The following is a 16,507-nucleotide window of genomic DNA, read 5'->3' as shown; positions in this document are numbered from 1 at the left end:
TAACACAACCTAACCTAACCTAACCTAACACAACCTATCCTAACACAACCTAACCTAACCTAACCTAACCTAACCCAACCTAACCCAACCTAACCTAACCCAACCTAACCTAACCTAACCTAACCCAACCTAACCCAACCCAACCTAACCTAACCTAACATACCCTAACCTAACGTAACCTAACCTATTTAGCGCAGGCTGCGTCACCTTCAAGTAGAACGAACGTCGCGACACTACAAGAACGCAGGAAAGCTTCTCAGACGCCTAGAATTCCACTCGAGGCGACTTTAGAAAATCGACGACTGGCGTCACGACGCTCATCATCGCGACGTCACCACAAAAACGTAGGAATGTTCCTAGATGCTTCGAAATACTTTCGCGGTAACTTTAGAAAATCGACGCAAGGCGTCGCGACGCCAATCACCGCGACGCCGTCAAAGGAACGCAGAAATTCTTCCCAGACGCTTGGAACAATATTTTTGGTTACTTTAGAAATTCGACGCCTGGCGTCGCGACGCATATAATTGCGACGCCATCACAAAACGCAGGAATGCTTTCCAGGCGCTTGCAATAACATTCGGGGCAACTTTAGAAAATCGACGCCAGGCGTCACGACGACTATCATCGCGACGCCTTCAAATGACGCCAAATTTACAGCCGAGAAGACCCAAATTAAACAGAACCCTCAACTAGAAAACCGACGCCGAGCGTCGCGACGCCTCACGTGACGCCATCAGAAAGAGGCACAAATTCTGGGTATAACGTTGTTCACATTCCTAGAAGATCGACGCCTTCGGACGACGAAATTTTACCGAAGACGACCCCCAACCTAACCTAACCTAACCTAACCTAACCTAACCCAACCCAACCTAACCTAACCTAACCTAACCCAACCTAACCTAACCTAACCCAACCTAACCTAACCCAACCCAACCCAACCGAACCGAACCTAACCCAACCCAACCCAACCCAACCCAACCTAACCCAACCTAACCTAACCTAACCTAACCTAACACAACCTAACCTAACACAACCTAACCTAACACAACCTAACCTAACCTAACACAACCTATCCTAACACAACCTAACCTAACCTAACCTAATCTAACCCAACCTAACCTAACCCAACCCAACCTAACCCAACCCAACCCAACCCAACCCAACCTAACCCAACCCAACCCAACCCAACCCAACCTAACCCAACCTAACCTAACCTAACCTAACCTAACACAACCTAACCTAACACAACCTAACCTAACACAACCTAACCTAACCTAACCTAACCTAACCTAACCTAACCTAACCTAACCTAACACAACCTATCCTAACACAACCTAACCTAACCTAACCTAACCCAACCTAACCTAACCTAACCCAACCCAACCTAACCTAACCTAACCTAACCTAACATACCCTAACCTAACGTAACCTAACCTATTTAGCGCAGGCTGCGTCACCTTCAAGTAGAACGAACGTCGCGACACTACAAGAACGCAGGAAAGCTTCTCAGACGCCTGGAATTCCACTCGAGGCGACTTTAGAAAATCCACGACGCTCATCATTGCGACGCCACCACAACAACGTAGGAATGTTCCTAGACGCTTCGAAATACTTTCGCGGTAACTTTAGAAAATCGACGCAAGGCGTCGCGACGCCAATCACCGCGACGCCGTCAAAGGAACGCAGAAATTCTTCCCAGACGCTTGGAACAATATTTTTGGTTACTTTAGAAATTCGACGCCTGGCGTCGCGACGCATATAATTGCGACGCCATCACAAAACGCAGGAATGCTTTCCAGGCGCTTGCAATAACATTCGGGCAACTTTAGAAACCCGACGCCGAGCGTCGCGACGCCTCTCGACGTGACGCCATCAGAAAACGTCAGAAGGAGGCATAAATTCTTGGTATAACGCTGGGCACATTCCTAGAAGATCGACGCCAAGAGTACCGACGCCTTCGGACGACGAAATTTTACCGAAGACGACGCCCCAACCTAACCTAACCTATTGACATTTCTCTTTCACTCTTTTCCTTTCTCCTCTCCTCACTTCTCTTGGCCTCTCTACTCCCATCCCCTGATATTCTTTCATCATTTCTCTTTTCCTCTCACCCAAGTCTCCTGTTCGCTTCTGTTACAACTCGAGGTCAGCGCCCCTTTTCATACGTCATTTTCAAAGGCACCTGAAGACTCATGTACGTTAATATACTGTCATTAGGCATTGATGACGACAACGACAAATGCTGACGACGCACTGCAGGCACTCGGCCATTCAGCATGTACCGCACAGAGAACGCTTTAACATTACAAAGATCAATTTGTAAACGCTGTTTATACGAACAGCAGTGTCACTCACAGGTCAAAATTTTGCGTGCCAGTTATGTTGGCAATACTGACGGCAGGGAGGTTCAGAAAGCATCCAGAATCATCACGTTCACATCAAATATGATATTACGGTGAAATTATTTTGTCTTAAACTTCGTGATGCCTGCGTTAAATTTAGCAGAATTTAAAAAAAACAAAAACAAATGAAGGATCGTGAAATCAATGCGCAGAGAATGGTCAACACCAGGAAAACGTAGCCTTGTGTCATATATTGAAAGCTCTGTCCAGGGAAGGATTTCGACGCTGCGTGATTTATTACTATCAGTATTTACATAACTCGCCGCACCGCGGCGCTGGCTATGCTTGGATCAGGACACGCGATACAATCCGAAGAAGTGTTGTAAATTATTGGTGGGATTTTCCTCAAGGCAATAAATAATTTTAGAATATATGGGATACACACAAAGGTCAATTATTAGGTCAGCGGTAATTTCAGTAGCCTCAGCATTAATAATCTCTGGTCATGTTAGTTGATTAAATTGGAAGACTGTGAGAGCAACCTCGGCTAAGGGAGCTTTCATATTGATACAAGTCTAATTTCCCCAAGATAAATAGTTTAAAGGGATTTTCTAGTTGATACTGGAACTGTTACGAACTATATCTTCAAAATTTCATCTGAACCACCCCCCCCCCCCCCCACCAATTTTCTTTGTACAGTTTCTATGGATCAGAAATTCTTAATCGAACGCTATTAGCAAAATCTGTCCATCTGCTCCATTCATACATCGATCAGATCTGAAACTTACAAAAGAGCATAATGTTTCCCTCATAGCAATTAAGTACGTATTTATAACTTTATATGAGACTGCAGCTTAGCTCAGAAGGTAACCAGTCGAATAAGCAGATTTACAGCTTATTATGTGTATAAAGCGCATTATCCGTCACCTGCTTCTCACGTGGGTCTTTGAATCCCTGCCAAATAACAACCATCTTCAAGGGGTGGTTTCAGGCTATACAAATTCTCCGACTTCTTAACTCCGTGACTTCTTCAAATATTAGCAACAAACAAACAGTTGGAACCCGAACTTTCGTCTATTCGATTTTGTTGCCAACTTTAAAAACTCCCTTTGCTTAACATTAACAAAAGAAGACCGGTTTTAAAAGCAAGTGACCTAACCACTGAAGTATACATTCAGGGAAGGGTCCAGTCGAGATGCTTCTACATTAGCAACAGCCTGAATCACTCGTATAAGGAAATGGAGGCACAGCTCCACTTATCCCTAACCTCTGCAGTTTATGGTGATGAGTGGTCAGCTTCCGGGAATCGAATCTAGGAGCTCCAACGTATATTTCAAACACTAATGGTTCTAGAATTAATCCAGCCTCATATCCATAGGTAAACACACGTGAAGTCTGGTGTAATGGGTTGAGATATAACGTCAATCCTCCACACCCATCTGAATAAATTTACGGCTCCGAAGGTCCCCAGGCAATGCCCGCTCGTCCTTCCGATAAGGCTTAAGAATTCAGTCCGTACCGCAAAGCAAACAACACTTCACCATCACAAAGATCAACTGGTTAACGCTGTTTAAGGAAATAATCGCTGTTTATTGTGGGAATCTTACGAAACACGTGTGTAATTAGGCCTACTTTGCGAGAAAAAATGCACAATAAGGCCTAATAGTTGTTAAAATAGCTGGTAACTATAGTTACCACTGGATTTTAAGGGGATAGAATTTTAGGCCAGCCTTTTCTGGTGAAAATTCACGGTCTCTTCATGCAAAACGGAGTCGGTATTAGTTTGATCATACAGTCCGTGACCGTCTCCTTCATAATCCTCAGTATTTATGAATTACCTTCCCATTTCATTCTATGATCTATGGAGTTGATACGGCGGGTTTAAACAGATATAATTATTTTTTTTACAATTCGTGATTTCCAATTCCCGCCTGATGCCAGAAATGAACTCAATCCATCCTCGACAGCAAAATCAGAACAAGTGGTAACCTCCAAGTTCCATCCGCAAAAATCACTTCAGTGGTTGAATTCTGGGTGAGTTCCTTACTAATGCCTTTGAGTTGATTTACAGGGAATGATTTGTCAGTCTTGCCATGCGCACAACAGCCTGTAGAATCTTAAACGGTGTTAATGCCATAGACCTCCTAATGTCTATTACATTATACGTAGGTACAATGCGTCTATGGATAGTCACATCGGATCGTCCGACATTTGTGATCACAAAGCAATAAAAAAAATCTTCAGTTCTTCGAAGAAAAGTTATAAAATTACTTATTTTCAAAGTAATTTAATCCCTCATGTTTCTGGAGGGATTCATGTCGTGGTATTTTTAACTTTTTAAAGTCCCATTAATGTATTTTTTTTATACATTAAAACGAAAAGAAAATTCGTAATCAACAACCTCAGATATTATTAAAAAAAAATAATAAAAAAAAACTTGTCTGGGATCAGTACCTCTGACGAATTTGACTGAGTAAGACAAGAGTCTGACGGACCAACACGGATATAATGTAGTAATTACTTCTATGAAGTACATGAAGCCAAACTGACCATTAAGTACAGAAAGTTTTTAATAAGGGAGAGTCATTAAATAGGTCGTAATATTTCATGAAGTGACGATCGAAAATTATTCCCAGCCCCTGGACAAGGTTCGTTAGGGAACATTTCCAAAATGTAACAGAAACTCAATTCAAATCGGTTTCATAAAATTCAATACAAAAAGAATTACTTTCTTATAAATGTTTTCAAAACGTACGTCTGCTGGAACAGACATAAGGTATACATTTGTGGGAATAATTGTGAGTATATTCTCCTAAGCCCAATGGTAACTATATATATCACATTGCTTTAACAATCCGTAACACCGAAATCTGCATACTGACTTAATTTACCGGTTTCATACAATTATTTTAAAAAAACAACGACATTACCTTAAAATTAGTTAACCGACTTCTGTAATGGCAAAAATTCTGTTTTCTTTGCGGTAAAGACTGGGATTTTAAGTATCATATAAGCGGACTTCAGGAAGGACGAACGGACACTGCCTGGGAACCTTCATAGTCTAAAAGTTGCCTACAGTTTTGGAAACTGACTCCATCTAAGTTTCCTGATTTATAGTTTTAGACGAAAGTGTGCTTACCTCTGGGGGTACGGACTGAAGGAAGAGGCAGGAGAGATGAGATATCCCAGGATAAAGCCAGGCTGATAAAAGGACCGCAAGTAATTTCCCTACAGAGAGAGCGAAGAATGAGTGAGGAGGGAGAAGGTTCCAGATTCAAACCAGCCAATCACGTCTGCATAAAATTCCCATTCCGAGCCGCTGATAAGAGGCTAGAAGGGCTATTTGAAATCCAGAGTGGGTGGGTTATGGTGAAAAGAGCATTACAAAGTGTAAAACCTCAATTATACGCTAGATGTCACCCTACTGCTGTTCTCACACGAAGTGTGAGCCGTCGGCGGACATTGTGAAATCGTTAATAAAAGCGTCGGAACCACGCGCAAGCAAGACTCAAATCGAAATAAAAAGTTTTAAAAAAAACACACTAACAACGTAAAAAACAGGAGAAACGAGGTTCTTTATATCCGATGGTAAAATCAGGAAACCAACTTTTTAACATCTCTGTAAATCATAATTCGGAGCACAGAATTCGTATTTTATGTTTTTTTTTCATTTTTACATTATTCAAGATGGTTCCTTCATATACCAGTTGAAATATGTAACAGCACCAGAGAGGATAATATTAAAAATGGATCTTAATTATACAAGGCTTAAACTTTTTAACAAAATCTGAACCTTTTATCGAACCTGAAGGTTTATTACCGCGTTCACAAGAACCCGCCACTGGTCCCCATCTTGAGCAAGATAAATTAAGTCCACAACCTTTTTTTTAAAAACATTTCTTTAGTAATTTAAGTTAGGTTATGTTTCCAAAATGAACTTTCGTCTTCAGTCTTACGCCTAAAATTATGTACGTAGTTCTTATAGGTACCATACGTGCTACATGCCCTGTCCATCCTATCGTCTTTGATTTATTTCGTGAGGAACACGAGACATTCTGTCCAACTGCACACCCAAGGGGCTTCAATCCGCATGAACACGGGCGTCAGAGGCAATCATAATTGGCTGTAAACTTAAATCCACCCCTAACAAGCAAGATAGTGGAGATTTGATTGGTCTTTGCGAGATTGTATCAAGTCACCCACTGCGTCACGCGTGGCGCACGCCTGCCTAACGGATGTCCTTTCAAAACAAATTAGACCGCTGAAGTCTATCGAGTCTTTTGATCGAAACATATCGAATTCTCTTCTCCATGCATTTATTCCCCATGAACACACCAGTAAATATTTTAGTCATAAGCGTAGCCAACAGCAGTGACACCATATTTCGTTCACAATGACAATAAATGTGAACACAAAACACGTGTTGATAAAACTGCGACAGAAATCTGGGGCATCATATTGGCTACCCCTAAACACATTCAGAACAATCAATTACGAAAATTTGCATAAACTTAATTACTCTAAGTACGTATATAATAATAAAGTTTTAAGCGTTTATTAAAATGGCAATAATATATGGTTATAGCCACGGTGGTCTAGCGGTCAGAACGCTGGCCTTGTAATCCTGGGGGGGTCTCGGGTTCGATTCCTGGCGGTGCCCGAATTTATAACTTGTGTTGGGCAAGGCCGTGGTCTAGGCAACACGGAGTTTTCCTCCGTGGCATCCCAACAATTACTCCATTCACACACAGAAGAAGGCAATGGCAAACCACTTCTGGATCATCTGCCAAGAACGTATATGAACAGGTCCCAGTCCGAGAAAAGGATGGAAGGATCCTGTTCATATGGACCTGTCGTCAGACAGAACACTAAATAATAATAAGATGAGGTGGTCTAGCGGTTAGAACGCTGGCCTTGTAATCCTGGGGTCTCGGGTTCGATTCCCGGCGGTGCCCGAATTTATAACTTGTGTTGGGCAAGGCCGTGGTCTAGGCAACACGGAGTTTTTCTCCGGGGGCTTCCCCGGTTTCTCCGTGGCATCCCAACAATTACTCCATTCACACACAGAAGAAGGCAATGGCAAACCACTTCTGGATCATCTGCCAAGAACGTATATGAACAGGTCCCAGTCCGAGAAAAGGATGGAAGGATCCTGTTCATATGGACCTGTCGTCAGACAGAACACTAATAATAATAAATAATCCAAAAATGTCACATTCATGAAGCATTAAGATTTGAATATGTCTGCTCAAGGAAGTAACATTTTTAAACAGTCTGTAGACAAATGTTTCGGGTTCCAGATTTTTGAGTCACACTGCGTTTTCCTTTAGTGGTGCCTCGAAAATTGAATAAGCCCGCCTAGGCCTATTTGAACCAGGCATTGGCTGTTTCATTCCGGCCTTAACAAGTCTCTGCAATATGAGTGCCCCTTTTTCTGTTTTATTGGGCGGAAGTGATGTCTTTGTTACAGTGACATCCGGTGTTATATAAAGCACAATTCGGTCTACTCATGTCTGTGATCGCTTGAGCAAAATTCCGTTCATACCAGCTGAAACGTAAACATTAATGTTACAGGAGTTTTCGCTACAATTATTTCATTGAAGGCGAAAAATCCGAGGTCTATGTTTTTATTGCGTTTAGCTCATATGGTAACAATTTCTACTGAGTAATCTGTAATTTATTTATTATTTCCAGTTTACTCCACACGTTATTTCCACGGCAACCTCTGTGTTAACGATCAGCAATTTTGAATGTAGCTAAGAGATTAAACGTCCCGGGTGTATTGTGTTCAGAAGATTTTATGGTCCAACGCGTAGCCTATTTAGTGGTCTCGATGTTAAAATCGAATCGTATGAACGATTTCACGCTGTACAGTCAGACAGAAGTTATTTTCCCTTGAAAGTCTATTTTTTTAAAAAAAATATTCTTTAATATATCAAATCCGATATCAAATATTGTAGTAGAATGTGGATTGGATCCATGTGGATGAAGATACAACCGTTTGGCTGGCTGTTGTGAACGCGGTAGTGAACATTTTATTTTATTTATTATTTAGTGTTCTGTCTGACGACAGGTCCATATGAACAGGATCCTTCCATCCTTTTCTCGGACTGGGACCTGTTCATATACGTTCTTGGCAGATGATCCAGAAGTGGTTTGCCATTGCCTTCTTCTGTGTGTGAATGGAGTAATTGTTGGGATGCCACGGAGGAAAACTCCGTGTTGCCTAGACCACGGCCTTGCCCAACACAAGTTATAAATTCGGGAACCGCCGGGAATCGAACCCGAGACCCCCCAGGATTACAAGGCCAGCGTTCTAACCGCTAGACCACCTCATCTTATTATTATTTAGTGTTCTGTCTGACGACAGGTCCATATGAACAGGATTCTTCCATCCTTTTCTCGGACTGGGACCTGTTCATACACGTTCTTGGCAGATGATCCAGAAGTGGTTTGCCATTGCCTTCTTCTGTGTGTGAATGGAGTAATTGTTGGGATGCCACGGAGGAAAACTCCGTGTTGCCTAGACCACGGCCTTGCCCAACAGAAGTTATAAATTCGGGCACCGCCGGGAATCGAACCCGAGACCCCCCAGGATTACAAGACCAGCGTTCTGACCGCTAGACCACCGAGGCACCATTTTTGGATATTTAAACGTAATTTAAAACATTACCAGCCTTCTATGAAACAAAGTATCAGACCTGTAGCTTACTCCCACCTACCTCTAGGTCTATCAAGCAGTCTCTCTCCTTTAGAATTATCGATTTAAATGTTGGATGCATTTATCAACTCCACATGCATGCTACATGACTCAGCCATCTCATCTCCTTGATTTAATTACCTTAATTTGAAAAGATTCAAGTTAGAAGCTCCTCATAAAATCATTTTCTCCTGTCAAATTCCAAATTTTAATGAAAACTCATTCAGTATTTACAGAAATTAACTATCCGGACAGACAGACAGACACCATGTGCACAGATATTAGAATAAAACAGTCATTTTTTTCTCATTTCAGTCTATAAACAGCTGAAGTGACTTAAGACAACGTTTTTGAAGAAAAAAAAATATTCAGTTTAATTGTTCCCCCACACCAGTCTAGATGGCAGCACAGGCCTATAAATGTCTGAGAGATCACTTCGAATCGTTGATGGAATGATCTCTTCCTGTAGGTTAGCCTGCCCCTGGCAGTTGCCAATCTCTCCACCGTGATCAGCCTTCAATGGGGTGTTTACTTTAGAGCAGATCTGTGCCACGGCAGATGTTCAACCATCCGTTGACGTCACGTCACGTGTGACTTTTGTGATGAGAAGGTCTCTCTGATTTGTGGTTTTAAAATCCCTTTCATTGTTGCACAAAAAGAACTTTTTTTTTTCTTCTCCATAGATTCACCGAGTCAGGGTAATTTCACGGTCCACCGGTTCTTCACGTTTTAGCGCTAAGAATAGGCGTGGCTAACACGAGAGTTAAAAGTTTTGTTTGCTGTTAGGGAGGGTTAAATTACACCCCTCCTCTGCCCATTATCTCTCCTTGCCGACGTAGCCTGGGAAACTGAGTTAAGTCACTGTATAACACAGACCCTTGGCATCATTACTATAATTATGCTCCGTAAATAAAGCTCAGTTTCCTTTGCTTATATCACTTAACGTGTAATAGCCTCGAGACTTGAACGACGCAAGCGATTTTGATCTTAATAGTCAACGTCTACACGCCATGTCAATGGACAAAACAGCAATAATGGGCTACCATCGCTATTAATAACGCATCAAACAAAATGGCGTCGACCACGACATCATAAAGAGTTTGCGGGGATGGGCGGGGGGGCTTTAGTAATGTCTTTATCCTGTCTCGGACGTGGTTTGTCTGATTAGGTGACAGTAATGTATGCGAACAGAGCTAGTCACATGTTTTATTGTGCGCTGTGGAAGCGTGTTCGTGATACAGCATAGCTTGAACAGTTCATCTCAGAGCTTGAGAAGTTTAACAGTGCATAGAGCAAACCACGAAACTCCATTGTACTTAGCTTAGCTCTGATAATTACGTCTACTTCCGTAACCAAGGGCCACGATCCCTCTTTTGACGTAAATACGTCTATAAGGAAGGCTCATTCGGCGAAAAAGTGGAACGAAAAAGTGGAACGAAAAAGGGGAACGAAAAAGTGTAACAATGGTTACCTAGGAAACGTCAATTGTTTACTCGGCATTGTTGTTACCTATAAAACATTACATTACATTACTTTACATTCAGCTACCACAGAGCCATCTTAAGCGTAACTAATTCAAGTTGAATAAACAATGTCTTAATCAAACTTTACTCAATCGTAAAGCATGTATAAAGGAAATATTTAGAATAAAGCCAATATATAAACTTCCTTTCCGTATAGACGTATTTACGTCAAATTCTCCGGAACCGTCGTTCCACTGACAACTTTTTATTTTGAAGGAAATATTTCATACTCCACGTAAGAAGTATGTACAGAAATTTGTTACAATTAAATAAATCAATTAACGCTTGAGTTAGTATATTATAATCATGGACCACGTGTCAGAGGAAGATTTTAAGGGTTATTATAAAATTTTACAAGACGTTCCAGAATCGTACAGTTTACTTTGTTACGTCACGTTCGTACTGAAAACACGAGACGGACGTTTTGAAACATCTTACAACTCTACTAACTGCCTAAACCACTGCTGAGTTACTTAACTAAGACTGCTTCATAATCTGTTGTCTTAAAAACGCAAATATGAGACCCACAAATTACACGTAGGTTTTGTAGTTAACATAAAGTAATTTTGCAGATTTTCCCCTCAGATTTTTTAACTTCAACACCGACAAAGATTAAGTACGACTGAGAAACGGACTTTTTAATTAAATTTAATAAAGTTTTCATTTTTTTTTTCCAAGGCAAACTAAACTCATCGATCTTCGACTGAAACAACTGAAGTAGACCTATTTGTATTCGTGTAGAAAGACCAACAACAATATTTCTGTTCTTAATATGAAGGGGCAGTTAAGAATGAACGATCTAAATTATAATCGAAGTGACTGGCCAATTTCTCGTAATCTTATCGAATACGAAATTTAATCAAAATCGGTTTATTAGACTCCCTTCAAGCGTAGGGCAAACGGACGAAGCCGTTTTGATAGACGATGCGTTCTCCTGCTTATAAATCTGAGAAAATTTAACAGTTTTGTCCGTCATAACGCATTTAACGCCGAGGATTTTATTTCAATTACAAACATTAATGGCACAGATACTCAAGACGTAGAGTCTGAAGAGAGAAACTGGCACTGGTGAATATTAACCAAACTACAGTCTAACTAAGCGGCATTACAGCTCATCCAAGAGCTCCAATGATATAATATTATGGAACCCTTTCAATGATAACAAAGTGTACAAGAGTGGACTTCGCTTAAATCACAATGATACAGGGAACCACTTGGGAGGAGAGATCATATTAATACACCAAAACACTCTTACGAACTTGCTCTACAACTGTCGTTAAGGTCTATTTTAATATTCTTACCGCCTATAGGTTCACCTCAATGAATCCGTGGAGGGTCACAACGCTCAAAGCATTGTCACTGTGTATCTATAGCAACTTGTTCGTAACAATACCTCCCCGACTACCCCTTCATTCTGTCGTTCTCGGCCAGCTGCTGGCTCTAACAAGGGCCTCCCTCCTCCTTCCCGATACCCCCCATCCCCTTCTCTGAAATCAATGGTGCGTTTTATTGGCCCATTCTTCTGGGCTTTCCGTAACAGAGGCTGCAGCAGGAGGTCCCAGGAGACCCCAACATTAATCTCAATCCATTATGACAGTGTGACTTTCAACGCTTTGAGTCGGCCAGAAGGGGGACAGAATGGCGTATTTCTCTATTGTCCATTATGTGTGTATTTGATAGTTAAAAGGTATATATTACTTTAAAAGGTAGAGGATTTAATGAATTGAAATAGCCTAATAATAATAATAATAATATCGTATTGAGTCAGTTACTTGCCGCATTTAAGGGTGTTCTTCACCCTCAAGTCTTAAACACAGAACTCAAAAAACATGGAGCATAATCAATAAATTCATCTCATTTAATAAAAGGTTCATTACGCTGTACATCCTTGAAGATTTTTTTAAAGGATCGTACATTCATAAGCAAAAACCACATTAATTTTACGAATTAAATATTTTACAATATTCTTTGTAAGATGGTAAGATGGTAAAGTTGCGTCATATTGTGATATAATAAGTATATATTAATTCTTGTCCGTCTAATCACGATAATTCTTATTAAATATTAAAATATTACAATAATTAATATTTCAACATTTAAAATATTTAAAACATTTAAAATATCAAGTGATGTTCTTTATCGAAATATTCGATTTACATTAGACCATCATTTTTCATGTTTCACGACATGTTTCAGTTCCTAAAATATAACAAGAACACGTTAAAAAAATACTTTAAATATATATTTCGTCGGTTATTTTTATTTAAAAATTACATAATTTAAATCACTTTATATTCTGGGGCCTAAGAATTCTTCAAGAACCAGGAACTGTGGGCCTGAAAAAGTTTGGTCATGGCCAACCACGTTCCTTTATGAACACTCTCCAAGGGCCGTGGTCATGGTGCGCCCTTAAGTACTCTCTGCCCTCATCCGACCCTGTTTTGCTGTAAGGTAACCGGAAATAATGCTCGCAGCCTGCTTTATGACGGCAACAATATGGAGTCTAGATGTTCTTTTGTTGATTGCGGAAGCTTTATGAAGGAGTAGGAAGGAACTAGGAGGGTCACGGTCATTGTTGGGGTATTTCAGAGCGAATGGCAGGATTTATTAGTGGGCGGAGACATGTTACTAAAAGGTCATAGTTGATAGCAAACGATTATGCAGTGCTGCCATATTTAAACAACTCCTTATGATTTTAAGTGTCATAGGAGTAATTTCATTCACAATCAAAAGGTAATCAAAAGTTAACAACAAAAACCCCGTTTTTTTTTTAGAAATAAGACGAGTCTTTGTACCCCAATTTGACACCTCTCGACTTTTTCTTATGGAGTTTCATTAAAGATCGCGTGTTTGTTCCCTTCTGAATAAATTCCTATACACTTTCAAAGTTGTAAAGTCCTTTTAGAATCACCCTGTATATTACTAGAATACTGTATGATCAATAGACTTCATATAGTAAATACGCGTTGAAAAGAATAATAAATACGTACAAAACATTACTCTGAAAACTTGACGATAAGATATTTTGAAACCTTGGTAAAGTTTGAGGAAGATATTAAAATAGATGTTCAAGAAATGGATATTAGGACGTTTCGCTAATGTTATCGGGACGTCCTCTTGTGAACACTAACATTTTCTTGTTCTATAAAGACTGAGAGAATTATTGAATCGATAAGCGACTATAAGCATGTAAAGATAAACTCTGCACGATGAAGACAGATGAGTAGGGATGCCTAATTATCTTAACTAAACGATAATAATCCTGTCCTGCAACGTGCCTTTGTATAACCTAGATCATAAACCACAGTACACAAATTGTTTCCAGTCCCCACACGTAATAATTGCATTTTTATTACAGACCTAATATAAAAATTGGTACGAACATATCATACACTATTTCTTTTAAAATGATAAATTAATAGTTTAATATTACAGCTGTTACGTAGTCTGCTGTTAATCTTGACTGGCAATAAGTTTAAAATAAACTAAATTAAAAATCTGCTCCCCCTGTACAAAATCACACTACAGAGGAAGACTGTTTGATATTGCACGTACTTAATATTCTCGGAGCTAATATAAAAATGTGTCACGCGTTGTCATAGTGACACATCGCCCCCCCCCTCCCCTCTGCCACGCCACAGACGAGCGACGGTTGGATGCAAATTGAAATGGTTGTAAGATCAGAGTAGGTGTACAATGTCGTTCAAAATCGTTGAGAACACGCCACGTATTTCACAGACCACAATCAGTCGCCAGAATTTGACATTTGTCCTCGAGACTGATTGTAATTCTTGTCCATCGCTAAGAAAATAAAACAAGACCTAAAAGGTTTCAAAATTAAAAAAAAAAAATTCTGTCTCCGAAGTATATACGGTCCTGCAACTTACTTTTCATCAGTTACCAATTCGTGACTGTGGAAAAAATAACAAAATATCCACTGAAATGCTTCAAAACAAGCTTGTACAAGATCATACCGTTGTTAATATTGAATCAGGAGTCGATCGTCGACATGCATAATAAAATATTATATAACGTGACAATTTTCACAAAACTGATGTTTATCGGAACTTTGTCGCGTATATGAGAAGGTTCTAACGCGGTAACTTGTGGCGATTCATATACACAAGAGACATCTTGTAGACAACTTCGCACACTACTTGGAGAAAAATATTTCAAATCCTCCCGCCAGGCGGCAGGGCTACTCATACACACCAAAGTAATACGACGATTACCTACTAGGTGGCACATGCTGCAGTAAATACGCCACAATGCTGGTGTTTTAATTCACGTTCAGGTTCTCAAGGCCGCGAGTATGTAGATGACGGTCGACAGAGTTCTTACTCTATATGAATTTACCGTAGCAATAGTATCAACGTTCTGAAGTCGGCTGAAGATCACCGGGGGGGGGGGGGTCACTCCTTAAGTCTTTGACCGGGATGTTCTTTTGTTAAATCTTATGTGGTACCGCCTGATTCGACTTCTAATGGTTAAGTGAAGTGTTTTCTTCGCGGTACGGACTGAATTCATAAATAATATTCAGACGATCTTCGGCTTCAAAGGGTTAAGCAAGTTATCATTTGAACATTTGTCCTCGTCTACACCAACACGAAACAAAGGAAAATCCAAAACGATTGCCGAATATTTACGAACGATTCCGAGGAATGGAGAGGTTGTCAAAACAAAGATGGAATGTCCCATCACTTTCAATAACACACAAAAAATAATTCATAAACTGATATTTACCCTGTGTTCCACTACATTAAGTCATGATACTGGGGGGGGGGGGGGGGGGGGGGGTTGTCTGTAAGTTACTGAGACATCGTCCAGAGCAAAATAATTATTTAATTTAATGATATATGTCAATACAATCAGATGGGTCTAAGACATCGCATGGAGCCAAATATGTACACACGAGGTCATTAATATCTTGGGTTCACTTCACTAAGTTACGAACAGATTAACCAATAAATTAATAAATTATTACAATCCGTTTTGTTAATAACTGTAAAAATAATTAAATTATATTATTAGATGAAGGCATAATGGCGGGAGAATGTAAGAGGGCAAAGTATTAAATCGAACTTCCTTACAAGGTCGAATACAACAGCAGATGCCGAAACATGACATGATTGTTAAACACTGCTTAATTACGTGTGTTTACTTCTTAAAGTGTGTAATAAGTTAAACTAAGACTTGTTTTAAATGCAAAGGAAGCATCAGCAATTGCAAAACAAAGGTAGGACATGTTTCAACTGCACGGTCTCAGCGCATGACAACAGACAAACATGGCGAGCGAAAAGGGACTATGACCTGAAGCTAGCCCCTTCCCCGACAAAAGTTTCAAGTTAATTAATTCTACTTTGCAGTATGAAAGTATGTTGTTACGTACCTTTACGATGATAAAGTCTGCTGTCCGTATCATTTTCAAATCAGTTCACAATTCCACTGCAATTAAAGCAATAACTGTAACACAATGGACACACCAAACGTATTTTCACCAAGATGTCTCTTGTACTGATACCTCTCTGACGTAGGCGAGCGGGACAGCAAGTTCTTTATTGGCGAAGACATGTCACTCCTACCTACTGCTTTTGAAATGATTTATATAATCGATTGCAAGGAATGTATGCGTTAAGATTAAACACTACAGACAAAGCCACGGTGCCTAATTAGTAAACCCTTAACGCTTTAGATATACCTATGGACTTGGCGGAATCCAGGGCTTCTCAACCCGCGGTCCGCCTGTGTCTTTCGCACTTCGCGAAGAATAATAATTGTTTTGCCACGTTTAATGATAAAAATAATAATCTTATGATAATATCATTGAACAATTATCGCTGCGACAAACTGCTCAGCTCAAAGAAGAGGAAAGGTGAATGTAGGCCCAGGTCGTTAACGATTGAGAATCCGTGGTCTAAGCAGAGCTCACTGCAAGAGTAGAT

The 16,507-nt window shown here is 40.1% G+C and overlaps 1 protein-coding gene across 2 annotated transcripts in view; it reads right to left on the bottom strand.

Moving 5' to 3' along the window:
• Positions 1-16,092, bottom strand: part of LOC110841329 (MAD2L1-binding protein) — a 177,737-nt gene extending 161,645 nt beyond the window's left edge. Inside the window, exon 1 of one of the 2 annotated variants that reach the window (XM_087359598.1) lies at positions 15,955-16,092. The gene's annotated coding sequence lies outside the window, so the exon portion shown is untranslated. The remainder of the gene's footprint in view (positions 1-15,954) is intronic. The other variant, XM_087359599.1, reaches the window with a different exon arrangement.
• Between the last annotated feature and the right edge of the window lie 415 nt (positions 16,093-16,507).

The sequence above is a fragment of the Zootermopsis nevadensis genome, unplaced genomic scaffold (assembly GCF_977971745.1).
Source record: "Zootermopsis nevadensis isolate Lab colony 2312 unplaced genomic scaffold, Znev_1.0 Znev_ptg000032l, whole genome shotgun sequence".
NCBI lineage: Eukaryota > Metazoa > Arthropoda > Insecta > Blattodea > Termopsidae > Zootermopsis > Zootermopsis nevadensis.
Note: the sequence above shows the minus strand (reverse complement) of the source record. Positions and strands in the feature narration are given on the sequence as shown.